We start from the raw sequence: 27,829 nt of genomic DNA, 5'->3' as shown, positions 1-27,829 counted from the left end.
TTAGATAGCTCCTGAGACCTAGCTAGCTAAAATGAGCACTCGGCTGTCAGGGTTCGTTTAGCTGTGCAGGTAAATGAATTTACTAAAGAAATCAAAAGAAAAGCCCCGGGCTGCTCAGTCACTAATTACTGTTACTGTACTTTTAATACAAGTATTATACTGTAAAAGCAACAGGCTGCACCCTGCTTCAGCTCCTGTGCAGAGCTGAATATTAAATATGTGCAAACAACAGCATGTTTTCAGTCTCTTGCCACATCTGTAAAGACAGTAACTTTTTTTTGTTTTTTAAAAGCTTGTACTTCAGTAACTCCTCACTAATCAGGAACTATGGATTAAAGTACTGTAGTGTACTGTAATACTGAAAAAAAAATGTAAGAGAAGATCTTCAGATCCTGAGTGTGTGAGGATAGAAGAATCAGCTTTATTTCCATATTGAGGGATAAAATTTATATCCGAGTTTGAAGGTTCTGTTGTCTTTGTGATTACAGGAGCTGCCCTTAGATTGAGACCTCAGCCCCATCAACTGACAGCAGACAGATCATCCAACATGTTCACATGTTAACTCAGGGGTCAGCAACCTTTAACACCTAAAAGAGCCATTTGGACCCGGTTTCCACGCAAAAGAAAACTCTGGGAGCCGCAAATACTTTTTGACATCTAAAATGAAGATAACACTGTATATATTGTTTTTTTACCTTTATGCTTTGTGTGAACAACTAAAGTAAGTAAAGTTTATTTATTAAGCGCTTTTCATAGACAGGCAGTCACAAAGCGCTGCACACAAATATTAAAATAAACAATACAATCAATAGACATTATACACAATGTAAAAGATCAAATGTAAATAATGTAAAGAATATAAAATACGTAGATCAACAAAAGGCTTGTTTGAAAAGTTTTTAACTCTTAAAGAAACATAACAAAAGGAAAGACACCCAGCTGAACTAAAATGATCCAGCAAACAAAAACTGTTGTGAGCCGCCACCCTAATATCTCCTTTGGGCTTTTGGAGCCTTGACCTGACTTTTAAAAAGTAATTGGGAAAAAAAGCACTATGCTGTTTAAAGAAAAAAAAAAGATATTTGCAAAATTCTGCCTAGATATGTATTTTACCTGGTTAATGTGTGTGGCGGGGCGTGGTCTGCAGTGCCGCTGCAGGGGAGTCGCCGCAATCACGCCTCGCCACCTTAAAGTCTGTGCTCTCTCTGCTGTTGTGTTGTCGGGCTGTGAGCTGAAAACCTACAGCCGGCTGTATGCGTACAGCAACCGTGTGTGAAAAGTGGTCAGTAAAGAGATGCTGAAAAGTGTGTTCATGCAAACATCGTCGGGTCTGCCGTGGTATGTTTACAATAAGACTTATGGTCCTGAATCTCTGCGCACAGCGTCTGCAAAACGGGGGTTTCATCTTTACGCAGGACTGTAAGCTGTCATCTGTGAGGCGTGAGTGGTGTTTGTTTTTAACATAGTTCACGGTGGAGAACAGCTGCCGACATAATGTGGATCCGAAGATCCATAACTGGCCTACCTGGGGTTGAAAGTCTCGATAAATGCACGGCGTTTCGGCGGGTATACCGGCTTCCGTGAGTGTGACGCTTATTTTGAGCAATGAAAAAATAATAAGATATAATTTTATTTTTATATTTCAAAATCACAATATTCTTCCAATTTAGAACTACAAGTTAAAAAAAGAACTAAACACAAATAAAATACACTTCAGCTAAATACTTCTAATTTATTTTCCCAAACCACGCGGAGCCGCAGTACAAGGACAAAAGAGCCGCATGCGGCTCCAAAGCCCTGTGTTAACTGCAAAATTAACTGATGAAAACAGTACAAAGGTTAAAGTACCACACGTGCTGTAGTGAAAGCTGCAGCTGTTTTATTGATAAAGTTAAAGACAAAAAAACAAAAGGATTAATCACTCATGTAACTGTGTCACTATATATCAGCATTAACAGGACCTCAGTTTGGTGTTTCACAAAGCTGCTGATCTCAGACCTGCACAGCTTCCATTTTAAACACTTGATCTACTCAGCTGCATGAAGAACATATGAGATTTTCTCTAACATAATTAAATAAAACCTGATCAAGGTCAAAGGTCGTCACTTGTATGTTGAACTGCAAACTTGTCATCTGGAATTTTTTCACAGTTTTCTTTACACATAGTGTGTTATTTACCATAAAGTGATTCAGAGTTATTCATACCAGCGTAACCAGAGAGGATCACATATTTTTAAATATATAACTTTCTACAGGACTGAATATAATATCTTTATGTAAAAGTCTGGAGCCTCTGGGGAGTATCTGAGTATTTATAACATTACACAAACCAAAGGTCTCATCATGATGAAATGCTGGGTTTATCCATCTCCTGGGGCGGGCCTACGGAGGAAAGCTGAAGATTTCCCTGTGAGGGAGCTGCTGGTGAAGATCATGAGTCCTGCTTGATCAATGCGATGAGCTTCAGTCTTCCTGGTGTTTCTTAAATGATGCCTCTTACAGCAGGTCAACAGAACTTATGGCACAGGACAGCTGTGATGAAAGAAAGGGAAGAAGTTTCTCCAAACCTCTGGACCCAGAAACCCAGCTTGATCCTGATGGTCTCCCTCACTAGTTTCTCTCCAGGGTGAATGTAGCTGTTGATATAATATGGACTCTATTATTAAATGAAAAGAAATTAGACTACACTACTGAAACGTTCTGCTGATGTTTTTAAAGTCTCCATGTTACCAGGATGTAGAGGGCTTTGAAGATTTAAACAGTTTTAGATCCATTACACTCACAGTCTTATGTTAAAATCTCAAAGAACAGCATTATATTTTTGATATTAACAGTAACTCTGGGCCTCTGTGGAGTGTGCAGATGATCTCATCGCTGTCTAAAAATGGATAAAAAAACATAAGTGTTGAAGACTATTAAGAGTAGCAGGTGTGTAGCATCGCTAACTAGCTAGCAACAAGCCTCCAACACAGTGCGTATGCTAGCGGCTAATCTAACTAACGAATTAACAACAGAGTGATTTTAGAACTATAAAATGATAAGCTGTGTGTCTTTTTTATAACAGTGATATGGTTGTATTTACCTTAAATAAACGAGTTGTCAGTCGCGGTAAACCAGCAAAAAAACTCGAGCAGCCGGGCTACGTAAAAAATGTAGGGGGGCGTGTTTGCGGTCACGTCCAGCGGGTGTTTTGCACAATGGTAGGAGGCGGGGTCGCGTCGTCCATGTTTTCTACAGTCAATGGTTCAGAAGCAGAGACGGGGACTGCTACAGAGAGGCCAAGTACAGGTTCACTAAAGAAGTGGACATTGCTAAACATCAGCACTCTGAGAAGATGCAGCAGCAGATCTCAGAGAATGACTCGGCCTCTGTGTGGAAAAGTTTTAGGAATATCACCCACTACAAGCCTAAAACCCCCCACTCCACTGATGACTTGCTCTTGGCCAACACCCTTAACGACTTTTACTGCCGTTTTGACGAGCCATCAAGCAGCCTTCACACCTCCACCAGCCCCAACAGGTCTGTAGACGATGCTATCAACATGGCTCTACACTTCATCCTGCAGCATCTGGACTCCCCAGGAACCTATGCCAGGATGCTGTTTGTGGACTTCAGCTCTGCCTTCAACACCATCCTTCCAGACCATCTCCAAGGCAAGCTTTCCCAGATGAATGTGCCTGATCCCATCTGCTGGTGGATCACTGACTTCCTGATGGACAGGGGGCAGCATGTGAGGCTGGGAAAGAACGTCTCGGACTCCTGGACCATCAGCATCGGCTCCCCTCAGGGCTGTGTTCTTTCTCCTCTGCTCTTCTCCCTGTACACTAACTGCTGCACCTCCACCCACCAGTCTGTCAAGCTAATCAAGTTTGCAGATGACAACACCGTTATTGGACTCATCTCGGACAGGGATGAGTCTGCCTACAGGAGGGAGGTTGAACTTTTGGTGTCCTGGTGCAGCCACAACATCTTGGTGCTGAATGCCCTGAAGACAGTGGATATTATTGTGGACTTCAGGAAGCACACAGCCCCACTCCCCCCATCATCCTGACTGACACCCTCATCACCACTGTGGCCTCATTCCGCTTCCTGGGTACCACTATCACCCAGGACCTGAAGTGGGAGCCCACCATCACCTCCGTCATAAAGAAAGCCTAGCAGAGGATGTACTTCCTGAGGCAGCTGAAGAAATTCAACTTGCCAACACGGACGATGCGGACAATTCTACACTGCAATCATTGAGTCCATCCTCACCTCCTCCATCACCGTGTGGTACGCTGGAGCCACTATCAGGGACAAACAGAGACTGCAACATGTTGTGCGCTCTGCTGAGAAGGTGATTGGCTGCAGACTCCCATCTCTGCAGGACCTGTACACCTCCAAGACACTGAGGCGTGCAGCTCGGATCACAGCTGACCCTTCTCACCCTGGACACAGTCTGTTTGACCTGCTCCCCTCAGGCAGGAAGCTCCGGTCCATTTGCACCAGAACCTCTTGCCATAAGAACAGTTTCTTCCCCTCTGCTGTTGGACTCATGAACAATAGCCATATGACTGTTCACACCACTAACACATGACCCTACACTGTGTTCACTGCATCATTCCATCTTTGCACTGATCACCACCTGCATTCATGTATATATCTATCTACTTAGCACTTTTAATTTTAATTTTTATGTTTATTTAAGCGTTGTCTGACAGTATGTTTTGCATTAAGTACCGCAGCAATTTTCTAATGTTGTAAACCTGCTCAACATTTGGCAATAAAACCCTTTCTGATTCTGATTCTGATTCAAGATAAACCACAATTTCAATTACCAGAATCCAAATGGCAACATTCATCTGCAATTTCATAGACTAGTTAGCTGATTGCAACAACCATTGAGTTGCAAAAATAGATTCAACCGCCCACACCCACTTCCCTTCTTGTTTGTGGGGATGTATAGAGTCCGTGAAAAGTCCTTAAAATAAACCGTCCGTAAGTCCAGGGGGATGTGTGTGAAGAAGGGGAACAGTAAGTTCAAAGTGGCGTGGTGTGATTTTTTTTTTTTTTTTTTTTTGTTGCAGCTGGCCTACCACACTCTGTCAATTGGTCCGTCAATGGGATTGGCTCGCCATCAATTACAGGATCCGTTGCAATGCATCGAAAGGAAGAACACAAAGGAAAAAAAAAAAACCTGACCTGTCAACGACAGCGTTATAGGACATATTAAGTTCCCATGTAATGTTGGGATTAAATAATTTGCAGTGCCTCAATAATGCTATACTTTTTATTAATAATAAGTGTTATAAAGTTATATAGTGTAGTATTAAGTGGACACAGCCCTGAAAAATAAAGGCCTGAGACCAAGTGTCCTTGGGGAGTAGAAAGCTGCAGACTCTCGCTCACGCTTGCCTGGGAAAATGTAAATGAGAGGGGACCAGCTCTAGTGGAAAGTTACTGAGACACTGTTGTTTAGACTAGAATGAGAGAGATTCTGCAATAAAACTGTTAGGGGCACACCACCATTTTGAGATCCGTGGCAGCGTGTCATGCAGGACGCATCTCCCTTCTAGAAGTAATAAAGTGTTAAATTGTCTACTGAGCAGTGTTTTGTCTTCCATTGGATGCCTCTGAGGAATCAAAAGAACTCGGTGAAGTGTTGATATTTACACCTTAAATCTTAAGGCCAATAATCACAATTCACAATTTGCTATTACCTAAGATGTACTATTTGTAACGTTACCCATGTTACAAATGGAAAATAAACAGTAAAACACATAATAATCTGTGCATCAGTTTCAAATGCGTGAATCTCCGTCTATTTTTCCTCGCTAGTGTGCTTATGGAGGATTTGCGAGAGGAGGAAAAGCCTGTGCTCTCTCAGACAGAGATGCCGGGTGGGGCACTGCACCACGTTGCAGCAGCTCATTGGCTTAGAGCAACTCACATTTACTTCAGAACAGTTAACTCTTTCACTGCTGAACCTATGGCTTATTCACTATAAACTGAGTATAACTGCTAAGATTAATAGTCCTTTTTTCATTTTGGTACATTTTATCCATCACTACTATCACTACTGTGAATTCTGTACCATAAAGGTAGTCTGAGAACTTTTCAGTGACAGCCAAGAATTCTAGCTTGTGGACCGGATATCTCATTTCACTTTTTGAAAGTCCTCTGCGAGCAAACGCTATGGCCCTCAACTGCCCATCCTGAAGTTGGTACAGAGCGGCACCAAGGCCAATGGTACTAGCATCCGTGTGGGGGATATAGAGGAGTTTGGGGTCTGCAAAACCCAACACTGGGGCTGAGGTCAGCTTACCAATAATCTGTTCAAACACTTCTTGACATTTTTGAGTCTCTGTATCTGTTTCAACCCTGCACTCTGAAACTATGTGGGTGAGATATTTAACAGAGTTGTGGAAAAATTTCTCGGGTGCCAGATTCAACCCAAACTCTTTCAATCTCAACAGGACTTTCTTCAGGCGCTGCTCATGCTCTTCAAGGGATGATGAGAAAATAATGAGATCGTCAATAAAGACAAGGACCTTAAGATTCATCGGACCCATTCACTGATCCATGAGCCTTTGAAATGTGGAGGGTGCATTGGTGACAAGGCTTTCTGCTTGTGTGACTCTGACATCTCAATCTGACAGTATCCCAACTTGAGATCCAAGACTGAGAACCATTTTGACCCTGCCAGAGCGGAAAATGCTTCCTCCAGATTTGGGAGTGCGTACGCATCTTTTATGGTTTGAGGTTTAGCCTCCTGTAATCGATGCACAAGCGAACAGAACCATCTTTTTTCCTGACAACTACGATCGGGGAGGTGAATGGGGATTCAGATTCCCGTATTACTCCCACATCGAGTAGTTCCTGGAGGTGTTTCCTCACAGCCTCCACATCATGTGGGTGTATTGGTCGGGGTCTGGATTTAAATGGGGTTTCATCACTGAGCTTGATGTGGTGCTGTACTTTTTTCGTGTGTCCAAAATCTAACTCATGCTGCAAAAACACTTAGGGCATAGAATTGAGCATTTTTGATGCATGATCTTTCCATTCAGCAGGTAAGACATTTCCAAAGTCAACACTGATCTTTTTAGATTGAGAAGGATCTTCTGACTGGTCTGAGGGGTTTGACACCTTCTCTGTTTGTTCTTTGTGTAGGGCTCTGGTTACGGTATTAATGTTGGCTAGCACCCGGCCTGAAGGGACAACAATGTCGGGATCAGTTTCATTTTTTATTACGACTGGCGGCTTACAGGGCTGCTTGGCTGGCAGGTTAACAAGACCAGTCAACACAAGCAGACCACTGGGCAAGGGAAAGGCTGATGACTGTTCAACAACTGCACATTTCTCATTGAAATGTGCAGTTTCAATGAGGCTTCCAAAACTGCCGTCTGCCGTGCTTCCACGACAGTTTGATGTTTACCTGTTAATTTTGCACACCCAAGACTGCAATTGTTAGCTGCTTCCTGGCGCATTCCGAGGATTTTAAGGAGTGCTCGGTAACCATAGGGTACTGGCTGAAAGTTTGCACTGGACTTATGGAGGTCAATATAAAGGGCATCTAAAGTGTTTGTACCTATCAAAATCTGTTCTCGCGCCTCAGCTCGCAGAGGGGGAATAACTAATGCCAGGGTGTTAACATTAATGTCTGAACCCACAAAATCCTTAGGAAAAGTGATTGAGAGCTCTACATAACCTAAATAAGGGACAGATTGGCCATTTCCACCCTCTACATCCAGGAGATCACCCAGCAGGTTTATAGGCAAGTCTGAGAGGTGCTGCTCATAAAAACTCTGAGGTACTGTTGTCACTTGTGACCCTGTATCTAAAAGACAGTTTGTTTCTTTGCCAGCAATGATGACAGTAGCAGAAGTTCTGGTTCCAACCAAACCCTTTGGGGACTTACAGACTGTGTTTTTTACTGAGCTTTCTTTAAAAAGGCCCTTTGTGGTTCGGGACAAGAATTGTCTCCTGAAGCCCCCACTTGTTCCACACTGGAGGCTGGGATTAGTTTAAATGGGGCTCGTCACTGGCCCTAGTTGAAGCTTCCCAACTGGCTTGTCTTTCTTTCAGTTGTTTTTTCTTTCTGGCAACTAAGGACGGGTTTGGTTCATTTTCACATGATGAGGCAATGTGTCCGTCCTCACCACAGAAAAAGCAGTACCAAGGGCGCGGTTTTGCATTGGTTTTAAACCTTCTTTTTCACGGGACAGGCCTCAACTTTGGCATTAATTGTCTTGCACTTTGACTTTGATTGCTTGGGCTGATTTTGTTTTTGACTTTCCATTTTCCAACTGTTAAGTTGTGCACTCAAATCAGCTAATTGTTTCTTTAACACAAAGTCTGATTCACTGCTACTTATTGTTTGTACATTTGACATGACCCATTGCTTTGGATTGTTGGGGCCAGGTTTGTTCTGACCAAGATGTTGTCTCATACGGCCGACTGGCGCTTGCTTCTTCTTCAATTCAATTCAATTCAATTCAATTTTATTTATATAGCGCCAAATCACAACAAATGTCGCCTCAAGGCGCTTCATAGATACAGAGAAAAGCCCAACAATCATATGACCCCCTATGAGCAAGCACTTTGGCGACAGTGGGAAGGAAAAACTCCCTTTTAACAGGAAGAAACCTCCGGCAGAACCAGGCTCAGGGAGGGGCGGCCATCTGCTGCGACCGGTTGGGGTGTGAGAAGGAAGACAGGATAAAAGACATGCTGTGGAAGAGAGACAGAGATTAATAACAGATATGATTCAATATAGAGAGGTCTATTAACACATAGTGAGTGAGAAAGGTGACTGGAAAGGAAAAACTCAATGCATCATGGGAATCCCCCGGCAGCCTACATCTATTGCAGCATAACTAAGGGAGGATTCAGGGTCACCTGGTCCAGCCCTAACTATATGCTTTAGCAAAAAGGAAAGTTTTAAGCCTAATCTTAAAAGTAGAGATAGTGTCTGTCTCCCGAATCCAAACTGGAAGCTGGTTCCACAGAAGAGGGGCCTGAAAACTGAAGGCTCTCCCTCCCATTCTACTTTTAAATACTCTAGGAACAACAAGTAGGCCTGCAGAGTGGGAGTGTGTAAAAGCAAGAGTAACTCAGAAAACGAAGGTGGACTCTCCTTTCTTTCTCCTAACTGGAGGTCACTGATGAGACTGTCCTCCCAACAGCCACGAAGGAACTGCTTTAACAACTGCTTGTGAAAATCTGACGCACTGACACCTCTGTGCCGCATAGCTTTTGTCAGACAAACATGTAATCTTTGCAAATAGGCTGATGGTCTTTCTCCTTTATTCTGAAGCGTGTTCATAAATCGCGCATAAAGCTCATCACCATCTTCGACAGCTCCAAATGCAGAGTCTAGTACTTTCAAGTACTCAGAGGGTTTAGCATCTAGGCCTAAACGCTTTGTGATATCTAGCAGCAAAAGGATGTCAAGTATTCTTTGTGTGCAGTTCAAGTCAGAAATGGCTGGGTCATTTATGAGAACTTCAATACTTGTGCGCCATGTATCGTAATCTGCTTCATTGTTTGGGTGGGGGATGCGCCCAGAGAAGGCTCTAAACCTACTTGGCATGGGCGAGTGTGAAGGCATTTCACTACTGCGCACTACATGTTCAACCACTACTCGCTGGACACTTGGCGGATTAAGCCAAGGATAGAGTTGTGTCGGCAAGTTAAGATCAATCAGGTTTTGGTTTAAGGTTGGGCTCGGAACCTTAGACTGTGAAGAAGTTCTTCTTAGAACCGAGAAGCTTCTTCAGTTCTAAGGAGAAGAAGAAGCTTCTCGGATGAGGGGTGAAACGTCTTCAACAGAGATGGGCAGTAACGCGTTACTTGTAACGCATTACTGTAATCAAGTAACGCGTTACAAGTAACGCGTTACAAGTAATCCGATTACTTTTTTCAAGTAACGAGTAAAGTAAGGGATTACTATTGCAAAAATGGTAATTAGATTACCGTTACTTTCCCGTAGGAACGCTGCGTCACTGCGTTACTAAAACCGTGATTTTTTTTGCGAGAATGTCTCATGACAGTGACGTAAGAAAGTGCCACGTTTGTGACAACAGCTGTGTGCAGATCAACAATGGATAATATATCGAGTGCGGGAGAGAGTATGAGCATGCAGCATTTAAAGCGTGGAAGTACTGACCTTACTTTAAGTTTGATTCCATAAAAAGTGACCCTACCGCCTACTGGTGTTGGCCAGAGGGGCCGATGGCGCGATATGGCAGCCTTGCTTCTGTCAGTCTGCCGCATGGCAGCTGTGGCTACAACCGTAGCTTGCCTCCACCAGTGTGTGAATGTGAGAGTGAATGAATAATGGCATTGTAAAGCACTTTGGGTGCCTTGAAAAGCGCTATATAAATCCAATCCATTATTATTATTATTAAAAACATTAGTGTCCATTGTGTGTGGGAAGAAAACTTCTTTTTACAGCGAAAAACCCCCACTAAACTTCCAAGCAAGCACCGAGTGCGCAACGATGTAATGGGAAACTCACAGAGAAACTCGCGGATTCTTCCACTGACCGCTGCGGCACACCTGCACCAGGGTAAACCTCCGCCTACCCTACTCCTGCTTTACAGGTGAAAATAGAGCAAAAGGACAGCTAGTCTTTGATTTTATTTATTTTCTGCTGTGTTTTACTTGCATCTATTTGAAAGACTGAGTGTAAACACACACAAAAAAATTGATGTGCTGGAATGTGCAGAAAATAGGTTTAAATATTAAACAAATTTCTTCCAGTCAGACAATGTTGCATATAATTTAATTTTTGCTTGATGCATAAAGTTAAAAGATTAAAACTAATAAAACAAGTTTTAAAAAGGGACTTTTCCATTTGATTACATTTTGTATGATGGATTGTAGAAAAAGTAGAATTGGGCTGAAAGATCTATTGCTTTATCACCTATTCAGGTTGTAAATTGTTTTTTTAAAAAGTAACTAAGTAACCACTTTTTTGGGGAAGTAATCAGTAATTAGTTACTGATTACTTTTTTCAAGTAACTTGACCAACACTGGTCTTCAAGCAACTTAAAGAAGTCCAGACGCTTTTCTTTGCAAGCTCCTTTGACTACGATGACCTGGATGACTGAGAACCTTCACAGACGACTCTTTAACTACTATTTCCATTTTACCAGACTTCGGTTTTGATTGTTTCTTATTGTTGTAATATTTAATAAGATGAGTCTCATGCAGTTTCACAATATCTCCTGGCTGCTGGCTCACAAATTGCAACACCAATGTGTCTCTAAACTCTAAGATCAATAGTCTTTTTTTTTTTTTCGTTTTGGTACATTTTATCCAAGCCATACTTAAATATGGGTTACAAATGCATTTGTATACAGCCCAAGGTTGAGCTGATACGCTCTCACTGGACTGTTTGATATTATGATGAGAATGAAGGTGTGATATTGATGTGACACAAGAAGCTAGTGAGGAGGTGGAAGGCGGGTGAAATAAGGTGAAGAACTGTGTAGATGGTGCTAAACCCAAAGGGCATAGTATCAGTCCCACTGTTCGTGACATAAAAGGAAGTGGCAGAATGTATCCTGCATAACTTCAAGGTGTGAAGATTGACGACAAAATAACATGCAAAATACATACAGTATGATAGGTTCTTCATACAGTCCAGTATAGAATCTGTTATCTACCTGAAAATGTAGGTCCACTCATAATTGTCAGCAGATGACCAGAAGCAACTCAGAGTTTTCACAGATAATGAAAATAGAGTGGTATTTGACCAGAAGCTTGATTTCAAATAACTGCAGGCAAACATATGATAAGCAAAATTGCAGTGACTGACTGAATGTGTAGGAAGGGTTTTATTTATTCTCTCTTTTTTTTTAAAAAAAAATGTATTTATTTTTTATCCCTATAAGGATAGGACGGGGATTAGAGAATGGGGAAAAAATCCTTATTGTTCCATGTGGGATTTCCTGAGCATGAGTATCAGATGTTGACAAGCTGCATTTCTATTTTTTTTTTTTTTTTTTTTAGCAGTGATGGTGAATTTTGGACACAGTCATTGTTAAAAACTGAAAAAAGAAAAAGACAGACATGTGGGGAGACTGATTAAAGGAATGAAAAATAGAGTTGTCTTTAGAGGATGTGCAGTAGCAATGGCAGCTCTTCTATCCAGAGTCCACTTCAAAATAATATACAGTCACACTGCAAGTTGTGTGATAACAATAAAAGTAAGAAACAAAATGCAATAGTAAGCTGACGGCAGACACAAGAAAGCAATAAAGGCAAACTGGTGTGAGGAAATGTGGAGAATAGATACAGATGACATAAAAGAAGGAAAGCTCATCTCATTCCTGTCTGCAGATGTAAGCTATATGACATTCAGGCTGGACTTCTGGCTAGCAGCAGGGCGGAAAATTCCATCCGTGCCCACTGAGGTGCTATCAAAAAGCACAACTACATTGTATCTCTGTCTGTCTGTCTGTCTGTCTGTCTGTCTGCATGCATGCATCCATCCATCCATCCATCCATCCATCCATCCATCCAGTCAGTAAGGGTCCCTAATAGTGAAGCTATACCACATCTGGACGTTGATGGATTAACAACGTCCGCGTCAGTGTGTCCTGGTTGAGGAACCAGGACACACTGATGAGAAGTGGGCTACTGGAACAAGAAGGCACAAGTGGGAAAGAGATGAAAATAGTGTGCTGTTGGTAGCTGCTAGTTGATGACAGACACCCAGAATGGTCATAAAGTCCTGATCCCCACGGACCCCCATAAGGGACTGGCCCCATCCAACTACTGGCCAGTAACCTGCCTCAGTACCACATGGCTAAGATGAGGAGGCACATGGCTCAATACACGAGTGGGACACAGAAAGAAATTGGCAAGAATACCAGAGGAACGAAACACCAGCTACTGGTAGACAGAGAAGTCATCCAAGACTGCAAGACTAGGCTGACCAACCTGTGCAGTACCTGGATTGACATCAAGAAGGCTTATAACTTGATGCCCCACACCTGGACCCTGGAATGTCTAGACCTATACAAGATCAACAGGACCCTAAGAGCCTTCATCAGGACCTTAATGGGGATGTGGCAAACAACACTGGAGGCTAACCACAAGTGACCATCAAGTGTGGGATATACCAAGGAGATGCTCTGTCCACACTACCTTTCTGCATAGGCCAGAATCCTCTCAGGGAAATCACAAGACTGGCTACGGATACCGACAACAGAATGGAGCGATTGTCAGCCACCTCTTCTACATGGATAACATCAAGCTGTATGCTAAGAGTGAATGAGATGTGGATTTACTGATCCACACCACCAGGATATGCAGCAATGACATTGGAATGTTGTTTGGACTGGAGAAGTGTAGTTAGATGATAACGAAGAGAGGGAAGGTAGTCAGAACTGAGGGGATCTAACTACCAGAATGCAGCATTGCAGATATAGAGGACAGTTACAAGTGCCTGGGGATGCCACAAGCAAATGGGAACCATGAAGAGGCTGCTAGAAAAGCTGAAGCCACCAAGTACCTGCAGAGGGTCAGGCAAGTCCTGAGGAGTCAGCTGAGTGGTAAGAACGAGATCCGGGCCCTAGGCCCTGTCCGTGATCAGGTACCCTGCTGGGATAATAAGCTTGCCAGAGGAGCGATAGAGGAAATGGCTGACATCCACCAGTGGCTGGACAAAGCTTGACTGAAAGACAGCAAAGAGGCACTAATCATGGCAGCACATAAACAAACTCTGAGCACAAGATCCATAGAGGCTGGGGTCTACCACAAGACCCCAGGTGCAGGCTGTGTAAAGATACCCCTGAGGCTATTCAGCACATAGCTGCAGGGTGCAAGATGCTAGCAGGCAGAGCACATGGAATGCCATAACCAAGTGGCTGGCATAGTGTACAGAAACATCTGTGCTGGAAGTCCTGAGGTAAAAATGGGAGACATCCCCTAGGGTGGTGGAGAACTTAGATCCTGTGGGACTTCCAGATACAGACGGACAAAATGGTGGTGGCTAACCAACCGGATAAAGTGGTGGTAGACAAACAGAAGAACACGGCTGTAGTAATAGATGACAGCAACATCAGGAAGAAGGAACACGAGAAACTTGATATGTACCAAGGGCTCAGAGAAGAGCTCGAGAAGATGTGGAGGGTTATGGTAACAGTGGTCCCAGCAGTAATTGGAGCACTAGGTGTAGTGACTCTCAAGTTAGGCATGTGGCTCCAATAGATCGCAGGAACAACATCCAAGATGTCTGTCCAGAAATGTGCAGCCCTAGGAACCTCTAAGATACTGCGCAGGACCCTCAAGCTCCCAAGTCTCTGGCAGAGGCCCCAAGCTTGAAGGAAAGACCTCCTGCAGGTGTGAGAGGGGATTTTTTTTTTAACATATCCATTTTCCTGAGCCTGTAAAGGCTTGCCCTGGGGCTGCACGATCACAAGCCTTGTCCCTTGCACACAGATTTCTATAGATTTTCTGCATTTTTTTCAATGACATTATGTACTGTAGATGATGACATCAGAATCCGAATCAGAAGACTTTATTTATCCCCAAGGGGCAATTAAGATACAACAGAGCAGCATGACGTTGAAGATAAGGACAGGGCATAAACAGGCAATAAGAGTGAGATAGTAAATACACAGAATATACAGTATATACACAGTTTTAAAATTACACAGTTTTAAAATTAAAGTGACAGAAAGGTGAATAAATAACTGTAAGTGAGTAAAAGTGTCAGCAGTATAAAAAGAGTGTAGAGTATGTTTATGGGTGTGGGAAATGGTCTTATTGGCTGGAGTTAAAAAGCAGGGTGGCTTTGGGGACAAAGGTGGCTCTCCTCCTCTCAGTCCTGCAGGAAATGCAGTGGAGACATGGCCCAGAGGGGAGCCATTTAAATGCGGGGTGAAGAATGTGAGAGGGGTCATTGATGATTTTGGCTGCCTGTGTAAGGGCCTGTTGGCTGAAAACCTGTGCCAGAGTTCTGACAGGCAGGCCAATGATTTTAGAGCACACTGATGCAGTGTGCTGCAGTCTGTTCCTGTTCTGAAGGCTGAGGGAGTGGAACCAGGAGGTAATGGAGAAGGTCATGATGCTTTCCAGGCATTTTAAGGCATAGTAAAAAGTCATCATGATGGGTGTGCTGACTCCAAAGGAGTTGAGTTTCCTAAGGAGGTATAGCCGTTGGTGGCACCTCCTGATAATCTCCTCTGTGTTGGCAGAGAATTTCAGGAGGTTGTCAAAGATTGTTCCCAGGTATTTGTACTCCTCAACTCCCTCCACTGGCTTCCCATGGATGGTGGTGGTGACTGAAGCAGCCAGATCTCTCTGCCTACTGGAGAAGGTCACCACCATCCCTTTGGTTTTGCTCACGTTCAGTTCAAGTTTGGAGCTATCACACCACTCTACAAACTCCTGAAGAGCGGGCCCGTGGTGTTGTGAGGGGCCTGACAGCAGTGACAGGAGAACTGTGTTGTCAGCATATTTTACCAGGTGACAGCTGGGCTGTGTGGATCTGCAGTCATTGGTGTATAGGATGAAGAGCAGGGGGAAGAGCACACAGCCCTGGGGGGAGCCAGTGGAGATGGAACGGAGACGGGAATGAGAGTTGTTGACCCAAACTTTCTGAGTCCTGTTCAAAAAGTCCAATATCCACAGGATTAGCTGATCATCCAGGTGAAATCGGGAGGAAAGTTTAGTGGTCAGGATATAAGGCTGCAGAGTGTTGAACGCTGATGAGAAATCAGCAAACAGAAGTTTGGCGGAGGAGTCCGGGAGCTCCAGATGTTTTTGGATTGAGTCCAAGATGAAGATTTTTGCATCATCGATACCTCTGCATGCACGGTAAGCAAACTGGAGTGGGTCCATCAGGGGGTCAGTTGCTCTTACGATGTGCTGTTTTATGATCTTCTCCATGGCCTTCATCACCAGGGAGGTGAGGGCCACAAGACGAAGATCATTCAGAGACTTTGGGTTGTTTCTTTTGGGGATGGGGATGACTGTGGAGTGTTTCCACAGCTGGGGGACGGTGTGACTGTCAATTGAGTGTTGAAATAGAGTCTGGAACACACTTCCTAGTTGCCCTGCACAGTGCCTCAGAACTCGACTGCTGATGTTGTCAGGGCTGGGTGACCTCCTCTCCCTGGTCTTCTTGAGGGCTCTCACCATGTCCTCAGTCCTGAAGGTAAGTGCAGAGCTGCCAGGTTTGAGTGAGGATCTGGACTCCTCAAGCTGGGTGATATTGTCCGTCTTAAAGCTGGTGTAGAAAGCGTTGAGGTTGTCAGGGAGGGAGGAGAGGTTGCTGCACTCCACCTGGATGGTTCTCGGGATGGTGACCACAGTACAGGGTGGGCCATTTATATGGATACAACGTAATAACATGGGAATGGTTGGTGATATTAAAGTCATGTTTGTGGCACATTAGTATATGTGAGGGGGCAAACTCCCCAAGATAGGTGGTGACAATGGCGGCCATTTAGAAGTCGGCCATCTTGGATACAACTTTTGTTTTTCCAATAGGAAGAGGGCCATGTGACACATCAAACTTATTGGTAATGTCACAAAAAAACCCAAAAAAACAATGGTGTTCTTGGTTTCAACGTAACTTTATTCTTTCATGAGTTATTTACAAGTTTCTCTTTGTTCACAGCCATTGACATGTCAAAGAGTTTAACATGTGAGGAGCGGATCGAAATTGTGTTGATATCTGGTGAACGCAGTAACCGGGTCATTGCAGCAGATTTCAATGCAAGACACCCTACGAGATCACCCATCTCCCATGCTACAGTCAGCAAATTGCTTGCTAAGTTTCGTGAAACTGGTTCAGTGTTGGATTTGCCAAAATGTGGATGCAAGAAAACTGTCACTATTGAAGAAACATCAGTGGCTGTCCTAGCTTCATTCAGCAAGAGCCCACAGCGTAGCACTCGCCGCATGTCACTGGAGGGTGGCATTAGCCGAACATCCCATCGGAGAATATTAGCTACTCACAAATGGCACCCTTACAAACTCCAGCTACTGCAGCATCTCAACAAGGATGACCCAGATCAGCGCACAGAATTTGCAGAATGGGCAAAACAAAAATTGGAACAGGACCCTCAGTTCACGCAGAAGATTTTGTTCAGTGATGAGGCAAACTTTTATGTGAATGGCAAAGTTAACAAACAAAACCACCGCTATTGGTCTGACACTAACCCACATTGGATGGATCCCTCCAAGACTGTTGGTACAACAAAAGTGATGGTTTGGTGTGGTATATGGGGTACAACGATAGTGGGTCCATTCTTCATCAATGGAAACCTCAAGGCCACTGGATATTTGAAATTGCTACATGATGATGATGCATTATGCACTGAAGCTGGCACGTTCCCTGAGTTTTTCCAGCAAGGTGGTGCACCCCTACATTATGGGTGCCAGGTCCGAGCATTCCTAGATGAACAGTTTCCTGGAAAGTGGATTGGTCGTCGTGGGCCAGTTGAATGGCCCCCAAGGTCTCCCGATCTGACCCCTTTAGGCTTTTATCTTTGGGCTCATCTGAAGGCAATTGTCTATGGTGTGAAGATACGAGATGTGCAGCACCTGAAACTACGGATACTGGATGCCTGTGCTGGCATTTCTCCTGCGGTGTTGCTATCAGTGTGTGAAGAGTGGGAGAAGAGGGTTGCATTGACAATCCAACACAATGGGCAGCACATTGAACACATTTTATAAGTGGTCAGAAACTTGTAAATAACTCATGAAAGAATAAAGTTACGTTGAAACCAAGCACACCATTGTTTTTCTTGTGACATTACCAATAAGTTTGATGTGTCACATGGCCCTCTTCCTATTGGAAAAACAAAAGTTGTATCCAAGATGGCCACCATGGTCACCACCCATCTTGAGGAGTTTGCCACCTCACATATACTAATGTGCCACAAACAGGACTTTAATATCACCAACCATTCCCATGTTATTACGGTGTATTCATATAAATGGCCCACCCTGTATTCACAGAGGCCATGGTTTTGAGGCCCTGCCGGGCTGAGCGGAGGTCCCCTGTGGTTTTCAACTGTGTTTTTATACTCCAGTTTAGCAGTTTTCATGGCCCTCTTGACCTCCCTGTTGAGCTCCTTTTTATCCAGTGCAGAGCCGGTCAAGAAAATCCTTTTTTTCTATTAAGGATTTCCTTGAGCTCCTTGGTGATCCAGGGTTTGTTGTTTTGGGTAGATGGAGACTGTTTTTGAGGGGATAATGTTGTTAACACAGAAGGAGATGTATGATGTCACCGTGTTGACTTGTTCATCGATGTCATCAGAGGGAGAAAGAAGGTTGTCCCAGTCAATGGCTTCGAAACATCCTTGTAGGGTGAGGATACTTTCCGCTGTCCAATGCTTGATGATTTTGGTGACCTTTTTAATCCTCTTGATGACTGGGGTGTAAGCAGGGGCCAGCAGGATGGTGTGGTGGTCTGCTGAGCCGAGAGGGGGGAGGGGTAGGGCTGTAAATGCATCTGGTACTGTCAGGGTTCCTGGGTCGGTGACCCAGTGTTTTCAGTTTTGCTACATCAATGTTTTCACTTCCTGTTTTTTCCCCATGTCAGCTTGTCTCTCGTGTCATTAGTCAGATTATGTTCAGCTCTGTACTCACCTGTTTCCAATCATTGTCGTCATTCAACCTGTGTATTTAAGTTCCTCGGTTTCACCAGTTCTTTGTCGTGTCATTAATGTTGATGTTATGTTGTCGTTTCCGCCTTCGTTCAGTCAGCCAGCCATTCAGTCTTTCAGTCAGTCCTTCAGTCGTCCAGCCAGCCAGCCATTTCCTTCCTCTGTTCTGTTTGTTCACTCCATCGATAATAAAACACCAACCTTCACCTACCTACCTGTGAGTCCAGCGTTTGGGTCCTCCTTCTCATCCACGACACAACCCATGACAGAATGACACGACCACGCGTTGTGGACCCAGTGGACTCGGACCTTTTTGAGCGGCAGGAGGCAGCGCTCTCCTTGTGGGCGGAAAAGCTCAAGGAGAGACAGCGGCTCTTCGCGGAGCGAGAGCACGTCTTCGAGGGTACTCGCTTGGCTCTGGGCGGGCCTCGGAGACGCCGCATTCACCCACCTGCTACCTCCCATGCACGGGAGCATCTGCCGCGGAGAGTGGGCGTTTCGCGCCTCGCTTCGGCGGCTCCCTCTCTCGCAGGTCTGCTCCTCGCTCACACGCCACCTGCCTCATTCACCGGACCTTCAACCTCGCCATGGCACAGCGGCTCCGCCTCCCACCTCGGCTCAACGGAGGCTCCCGCGCCAGAGGACCCTGTACCCCGCCCGCTTCCTCTTCCCGGAAGAAGCGGCGCACACGCCGCCATAACAGGGACTATTTTCAGCAACTCCCGGTGGTGAGTTCCAGTGACTGTTTTCCACCCTCCTCATTTGATTCTCCACCTAAAATAACTAATAGACTCATCTCCGATTCATGGGGGATTTCCCTCCTAGACGACGATGTGGACTGGGAAGAGTTTTTCTGCTCTGCTCCCCCAAAGACTGTAAATAGTGGTGGCAGAAAGACCAGACCAATCCCCAATAAACCTGCCTGTATCACACACCCAGTTGCTATTTTCACACCCATTACTCAGCCATTTCCCACCAGTACGGCGGCCCAGATTCGGCCTTCTCCTTCAGCCGTTTCACCTCCTCAGATGGCTAGGGCCCAGTCTACACCCACACCAGTGCCAGCTCCCAGGAGGAGGGCAGCTGTCACCCAGTCTACCTCCACACCCGCTTCTGTTTCTCGGGTGAGGGTGACTGGTGTCCAGCCACCTCCCGTGCCTGTCCCAGCGCCCAGGCTGAGGGCAGCCAGAACCCAGCCTGACCTCCCTAGAGACTTGGAAGAGCTAACCAGTCCACCTGCTACTTCACCACTTCCTCCACCTCCTGACCCAGCCTTTCACACCCTCGCACTGTCCCTAGTTAGATTAGCTGACCTGTCCCCTGCTCAGGCACCAGCTTTACTAGCCCAGGCTGTAGCTCTATCTCCTTCGCTAGCTCAGTCTGTAGCTCAGCCATTAGCCACACCAACCTCAGCTCCGTTGTCAGCTTCACCTACCTCTGTTCATCCCTTAGCATCTCCACTCCAGTCAGTCCACTCACCTGCTGTTCCGCATCCGGCCCAGTCAGTTCACTCACCTGCTGTTCAGCCTCCACTCCAGTCCCCTGTAGTCCAGTCTCCTCCTGCCCTCCAGTCCCCTGTACTCCAGTCTCCTCCTGTCCTCCAGTCCCCTGTAGTCCAGTCTCCTCCTGTCCTCCAGTCCCCTGTACTCCAGTCTCCTCCTGTCCTCCAGTCAGTCCAGTCTCCTCCTGTCCTCCAGTCAGTCCAGTCTCCTGTCCTCCAGTCAGTCCAGTCGCCCCCTGTCCAGTCAGTCCAGTCACCCCCTGTCCAGTCAGTCCAGTCGCCTCCTGCCTCCCGGTTGCCCGTCCTCCAGTCTGTTGTCCAGTCTTCTGTAGTCCAGTCAGTTCAGTCACTCATCCACCACCCTGTTCAGTTCCCGGACCTGCAGCCACAGCACCCAGAGCCAGCTGTGAGCTCTCCCGCTCTCCAGCCAGGGGTTTCCGCGCCCGCTGGCCCGGCCGCTCTCAGGCCAGGGGTTTCCGCGCCCGCTGGCCCGGCCTGTTTCCAGCCAGGGGCTTCCGCACCCGCTGGCCCGGCCTGTCTCCAGCCAGGGGCTTCCGCGCCCGCTGGCCCTGCCTGTCTCCAGCCAGGGGCTTCCGCGCCCGCTGGCCCTAAAGCTGTGGCTCCGTCACCCCCGGCTCCCGTGCCGTCGCCTGGTCCAGCCTCAGACTCAGACTCAGCTTCTGCTTCGCCTGGTCCAGCCTCAGACTCAGCTTCTGCTTCGCCTGGTCCAGCCTCAGACTCAGCTTCTGCTTCGCCTGGTCCAGACTCAGACTCAGCTTCTGCTTCGCCTGGTCCAGCTTCAGCTTCTGCTTCGCCTGGGCCAGCCTCAGCCTCAGCTTCTGCTTCGCCTGGGCCAGACTCAGCCTCAGCTTCTGCTTCGCCTGGGCCAGCCTCAGCCTCAGCGTCAGCCTCTGCTTCGCCTGGTCCTGCGGCTGCCGCGCCGTTGCCCCAGCCACGTTCTGGACGTCATCGCCGGCGTGGCCGCCCACCGGACCTGCTCAGCGGCCGCCGCCGTCTTCCTCGCGGCCGCCCACCTGAACTGTCTCGTCTCGGCCACCCACCTGAACTGTCTCTGTGTGGACTCCGTCCCTCCGTCCTGGGCCCCCTCCGCCCGCCCTGTTCTGGTCTTTTTCTCTTTTGGCCGTCGGGTGCCGGCCTTTGAAGGGGGGGGGGGGGGGGGGGGTACTGTCAGGGTTCCTGGGTCGGTGACCCAGTGTTTTCAGTTTTGCTACATCAATGTTTTCACTTCCTGTTTTTTCCCCGTGTCAGCTTGTCTCTCGTGTCATTAGTCAGATTATGTTCAGCTCTGTACTCACCTGTTTCCAATCATTGTCGTCATTCAACCTGTGTATTTAAGTTCCTCGGTTTCACCAGTTCTTTGTCGTGTCATTAATGTTGATGTTATGTTGTCGTTTCCGCCTTCGTTCAGTCAGCCAGCCATTCAGTCTTTCAGTCAGTCCCTCAGTCTTTCAGTCAGTCCTTCAGTCGGCCAGCCAGCCAGCCAGCCAGCCATTTCCTTTCTCTGTTCTTTTTGTTCACTCCATCGATAATAAAACACCAACCTTCACCTACCTACCTGTGAGTCCAGCGTTTGGGTCCTCCTTCTCATCCACGACACAACCCCTGACAGGTACAGAGCCGTAGCATTTATTCAGTCTTCCCCTGATGTGTGCTGCATGTAACATATTGTTGGTATCCTTTAAGCGAATTGTCAGGGGAATTTGGATGAACTTGGGAGAGTCCGGTGATAATTGTTCCAGTATATACAGAGTGTTGCTGAAGTACTCTGTGGCTTTAGCTGCATCAGCTCTGGGGTGGATGTAAACCAAGATGATGAAAAGCTGTGGGAATTCTCTGGGGAGGTAGTAGGGGCACAGGAAAACAGCCAGAAGCTCAATGTCTGTAGTGCACAGCTTCTCCCTCACAGTGACTGTAGAGCACCAGCTGTTGTTTACATACAGACACACGCCGCTGCCATGTTGCTTCCTGGTGCGTTCGCGGTCTCTGTCCATACGAAGGGATGGTGAAAAGCCATCAATGTGCAGCGTGCTATCATCGTCGCTGTTGTTTAACCACGATTCTGTAAATGTCAGAACGGAGGCATTTCTGTACTCATGCAGGTGGTTGACGCAGGCTTGCAGCTCGTCTAGCTTGGAGTGGAGAGACCGCACATTAGCAAGGATAATGGATGGGAGCGCTCGTTGTTTGTGTGTCTCCCTCTTGAGTCTGGCTCTCACCCCACTCTTCTTTAATCCCCTCCTGGTTACCTTGTTATTGTGAGTGTTTTGATTTCCGTGTCCACGGAGTATTTCCTCTGGAAAGTACTCATTGATAGCGGAGCGGAAAAGCCGGAGTCTCTGGTGTAGGTGAGCCTGCGGGTCATGTCAAGTGTCGAAAACAAGTCCGAAAATCACAAAAATTAGGAAAAGGAAAAAGGAAAAGGAAAAGAATACAAATCTACCGAGTAGACGGTGAAAAACAACAACGAAAAGAGCATTAAACTTAGAAAAAGAACGCAAAACTGCTCAGCTGACTGGCCGGTCGACCGCACAAGCAGCGACCCGGAACATATTCAAAGTCTTCACAGTTTTACACCAATGGACATTATTTTGAAATTCTACCACAAGTTGTAGCAATTGGTAAATCTCTATCTTTCCTTTGTAGAACTCTTCCTCTCTAAGACGCTCTTTTTGTACCCAGTCATGTTACTGACCTCTTGCAAATCAACCTAATTAGTTGCAAAATGTCCCTCCAATTTTTTTTTTAGTACTACTTACTTTTTCAGCCTGCCAATTTTTCTGAGATGAATTTTTCATGAAATAGTTAAATGTCAAAGTTTAACAGCTTTATTCATTAAACTCAACACATGGAAAGCCAGCAGGTGCTAATATATCACAGGTGGATGGTGGGGTGTTTCCAAAGAGATTAACACATTAAAAGCTGTTTGCAATTTCCTGTCCATCAGTTGTCACATGGGAAAAAGTGTCAGAAGGACTTGACAGTTAAAAGCAATCACTTGCCATTTGATGATGTTCTTTTGTAACAGTGTCTTTTAAGTTTCCATAGTCCATGGTGGACTCTGATCTGATTTTCACACTTAGCAGTTGCTGAGCGAATACGCTGAAGTTTAAAATAAATGTAATATCAACAGCAATGGATGGACCAATCAGCTGTCGCTCCTGTGGCACAAATGTACTATCATTAAGCAGTTCAATGGCATCTAGGGTTAGGGTTGCATCTTCTTTTAGCCAAATATTAAATAAGCATTCAAATATTGTTATTCCAGAGACTAGATTATGTTAAATTTCAAATGAAGCTGCATACACAGATTTTGGTATCATTATTTTTCTAGATTAAAAACTTTTCAATTTGGTTTTGCCGGAAGGTGAAAATTCCTTCAAAAGATGTGGATGTTGACCTGACTGAAACCCAAAACCCTAACCCTAAATGAGTTACCACTGACTTACAATTACAAATTCATTGATTGTTTAAAGGACAAATTATCTATACAAATTATTTGACTTTGATAAAATAAAATAAAAAATCTTGACATGTTGCTTGGTTATTTTTCTCTATGAATAGTTTCCCCTTTCACAAAAGCTGTATGGTGGGTGAAATTTCTGCTTTCAGAAAAAATATGGTCTGCTTTGTGGTACAAACTGTCCAAGATAAGTCCACAGTTTTGACACACAACAAAATAAAAAGAAAGCAGCAGCTGTACTTTATCAGGCTGCTGAGAAAAACCTGTGTGAGACATCAGGCCCTCATCCAAGCCTACAGGAATTTTGTGGAGAGTGTTCTCACCATCACTATCTGGTTTGGGATTACCACCTAGACAGAGAGAAAATCTCTCCAAGCAGTCATTAAAAACAGCAGAAACAATCACTGGTTCTGATCTTCTAACCTTTGAGGACTCAAAATGCTGCATGAATAAGGCACAAAGAGATCACCGCCATCTGGCTCTCTTCTCATTCAGGGAGTCAGGATGAACATAATAAGGCATTCATAAGACACGGGTCCACAGCTATGCAGTCAGACATCTTGCCCAGTATATTAAGAGGGTAAAGGAGATACCACATCCTCACCCTCATCACATTGTTATTTTTAATAAACATACCCACACACACTCATTAGCTCCACTCTCTCCAGGGTTCAGGCTGGTGGTTAGGCAGTACAACACAGTACAAAGATGTCTTGGATATTAGATCATCATGTTTCACCATTCATTTAATCTTTAAAATCACACCTACTGACTTGTTTGATGCAAACACAAATCTTTGGGTTTTTGAATACAATAAATGACTGAAACTTTATTTGGTTGTGTAATGGAATATCCAATCCACAGACTAATATTAGACAGCGCAGATGGGAATTAAAACAAACAAACAAACAAAAACAGTTTAAAATAATTGTTTTCATCTGCATGTAAATTATTTTTTAAGGGTTATGTATCATTGTGTCTTACACAGTGATCTTACTTGTTAAATATGTTGATCCACCATCCAAAAGCAGTACGATGATGCAGTAGTCAGGAGTGTTATGTCACATTGATCTGGTTATCTTAGGAGCTGGCAAAGGCCACCGGAATATAGGTCCTTTTTTATTTCATTAGTTTATGTGTAAAGGGATGTCTTATTCTACATGTGTTCTCCACAAAGACAAATGTTTCATTTCAATTCAATTATATTTCCACAGCACCACAGAAAAAACCTTACAATGTTACAAGTCACATATTCCACTATCTGCAAGAACTGGAGAACAGTGGGGAGGAAGAACTACCTTTTAACAGGAAGAGACCTTTGGCAGTTGGTTGGGGGTTGAGGGGAAAGAAAAGAGCTTTCCACCATTAAAACCACTTAACTTTAAATGGTGGAGGTTTAACTGGTAAAGCTGTCTTTTCAGTAAGTTTTTATTTTCCTTGCTTGCCTGCAAGAAAATACCTCTCTCTCTCTCTCTCTCTCTCTCTCTCTCTGTGTATCATTCAGATCAAAAAGCTGCTGCTTTTGATGAGTTGCTGTGAGGAGCAACTCCATGTGTTCTTGCAGAAACACAGCACGGCTTCCTCTGGTTCCCCTACAGTTGATATGTTTCACTCCCCTCTTCTCCTCGTCCTCCGTCTTTCCTTGCTTCCTTCTGTCTCCTCCGCTCCATCTGTTCTCTAGACTCTTTGTTCTTGCTGCGTCTCTGGCTCACCCCTGTGGCCGTGCCTTTAAGGACATTGTATCAGACATATCAAAAGCTTTAGTAGCTGGAGCTTCTCTGTGTATCTCCATGCGTATGTCTCTATCTTACAGTCCACGCACCACATATGATATTCAGGGCAAATATTCTCTCATCTCTTTGTTAGAACCTATTCCCCTGACAAATTCTCCTGTTGTGAGTCCACATGTATTGTCACATTACAAGGGACCAAACTGCACAAATCCCAGTGTGTATAATAATGGTCCCAGGATCTGCTCAGGATGCTTTGGAAGAGTCTTCTATTGTTATGCCTTTTGGCTATTTTCAGTTTGCCCATCTGCCTCCCTCCTTCATGTTCTTGTGTTTGTCTTTCTGTCCTCTGCTCTCATGCTGTCATTCCCTATCTCTGTCTTTTGGTTGTTCCTGCTAGCTTTGTTCCACCCTGTGTGAAAACAGATATGAGACACTCGAGTGGGGTCATTTGACATCGCTGTAGGTGGTTGTTTGCATCTGGCACACTTTCTCTTGGTGCCCTTGGCTCTCTCTGTCCATCTCTATCAATCTGTTTTTTCAATTAGATTCAAACTGTGTCACTGGTAATGCCTAATTCTTGCTCTTCTCTTTTTTTTTAAATCTCTCTAAACAAACCTGAAATCTACCCTCTCCAACCAGTTTTGTCAGTTTTTCACTCATTGCCCAGCAAATCCTGATATTGCCAAGTAGCTGTTTTTCTGAGACCAACATTTGGATGTTACCCAAGAGGCAACAACTGCCTCAGCCAATCAGTATTTGAGATGTCATCGCAGAGAGACTTTCTGCTGTTGCAAGCCAATAAAAAATAAAGAAATAAAATAAATTCACAAGTCAAGGGCAGGGATAGCTCAGTCGGTAAAGTGTTGGCCCTGTGATTGGAAGGTCAGGGGTTCAATTCCCCTGAACGGCTACCCTGAGGTATCCCTGAGCAAGGTACCGTCCCTACACACTGCTCCCCGGGCGCCCAATGGCAGCCCACTGCTTCACTGAGTGAATGGGTTAAATGCAGAGAGGAATTTCCCCATGGGGATCAATGAAGTATACATTAAGACCAATATTGTTAGATCTACCTTTTAGTTTTATGTTGGTCTGTTAGTACAGCTTTATTTTTATGATGAAATTGAACTTGCTAGCTTATTGGATGGATATGTTTCTATCATAGATGTATAGATGTATAGGTGCATAAGTGAGCTAGGCAAAACATCAATGTGGCTATCTAAAGTAATTTAGATGCAGATATTTTTGATAACCTATGCATATATAAATTCAGAATATATAATAGGGATAAATAGAAATACCAGTGGATTGCACATTTGAGTGAGTCTATTGCACAGTGATTATTGCACAGTTGAACATAAGAAAAAATATTGCAAATATTGCACAGTGAAAAAAAGCACTGCAACTTAGTTGTTTCCGCCCTCTTTTGTCCTCTTGTTTCCCCTCCCTCAGCTTGATGGTGTGTGGGACAAAGGAGTTTTTAAGTCTGTTGTTTCTTGACTTTGGGAGAAGCATCCTGTCTCTGAATAGGCTCCTCTGATTATTTACGACCGTGTGCAGAGAATGCCCAGCATTGTCCATAATGTTCAGCAGTTTCTTTAGTGTACTTTTCTCTGCCACTGACACCAGAGTGTCTAGCTTCATGCCGACCAGAGAGCCAGCCTTCCTGATTAGTTTTTCCAGCCTGGATGAGTCCTTCTTTGCTGTGCTGCTCCCCCAGCACACCACAGCATAGAACAGTGCTCCGGCAACCACCAACTGGTAAAACATCTTCAGGAGCTTCCTGCAGATGTTAAAAGACCTCAGCCTCCTGAGGAAATACAGTCTGCTTTGGCCTTTTTTATACAGGTGGTGCGTGTTGCATGACCAGTCCAGTTTGTTGTCTACCCACAGCCTGAGGTACTTGTACATGTTGACCACCTCCACCTCCTCTCCCTCTATCTGAACTGGCAGTAGACCTGGTCTGGACCTCCTAAAGTTCACAACCAGTTCCTTGGTCTTTGAGGTGTTAAGTTGCAGGTGGTTTGTGTGACTCCATGTGACAAAGTTCCTCACCAGACTCCTGTACTCCTCTTCCTGATCATCCCAGATACACCTCATGATGTCCTTGTTGTCCGCAAACGTCTGAATATGGCATAATTCAGAGTTATAGCAGTAGCCAGAGGTGTACAGGCTGAAGAGAAGAGGGGACAGCACAGTTCCCTGTGGTTCCCCTGTGCTGCTGACCAGTGTCAGACGTGATGTCCTTTAGCCTGACGTACTGCGGTCTGTCAGTGAGGTAGTCGGAGATCCAAGCGACCAGGCAGGGGTCCACCTGCATCCTGTTTAGTTTTTCCTGAAGCAGACAGGGCCAAATTGTATTAAAGGCACTTGAAAAGTCAAGAAACAGGATCCTGACTGTGCCTTTTCCCTTGTCCAGGTGTGAGTGGGCTCTGAGTAGGAGGTACAGGATGGCATCCTCCACTCTGACATCCGCGAACTGTACAGGGTCCTGGGCATGTTG

Source organism: Neolamprologus brichardi, chromosome 15 (genome assembly GCF_056152115.1).
Source record: "Neolamprologus brichardi isolate AB-2024 chromosome 15, ASM5615211v1, whole genome shotgun sequence".
Lineage (NCBI taxonomy): Eukaryota > Metazoa > Chordata > Actinopteri > Cichliformes > Cichlidae > Neolamprologus > Neolamprologus brichardi.
The sequence above is the reverse complement of the archived record's forward strand: the minus strand, read 5'-3'. Positions refer to the sequence as shown.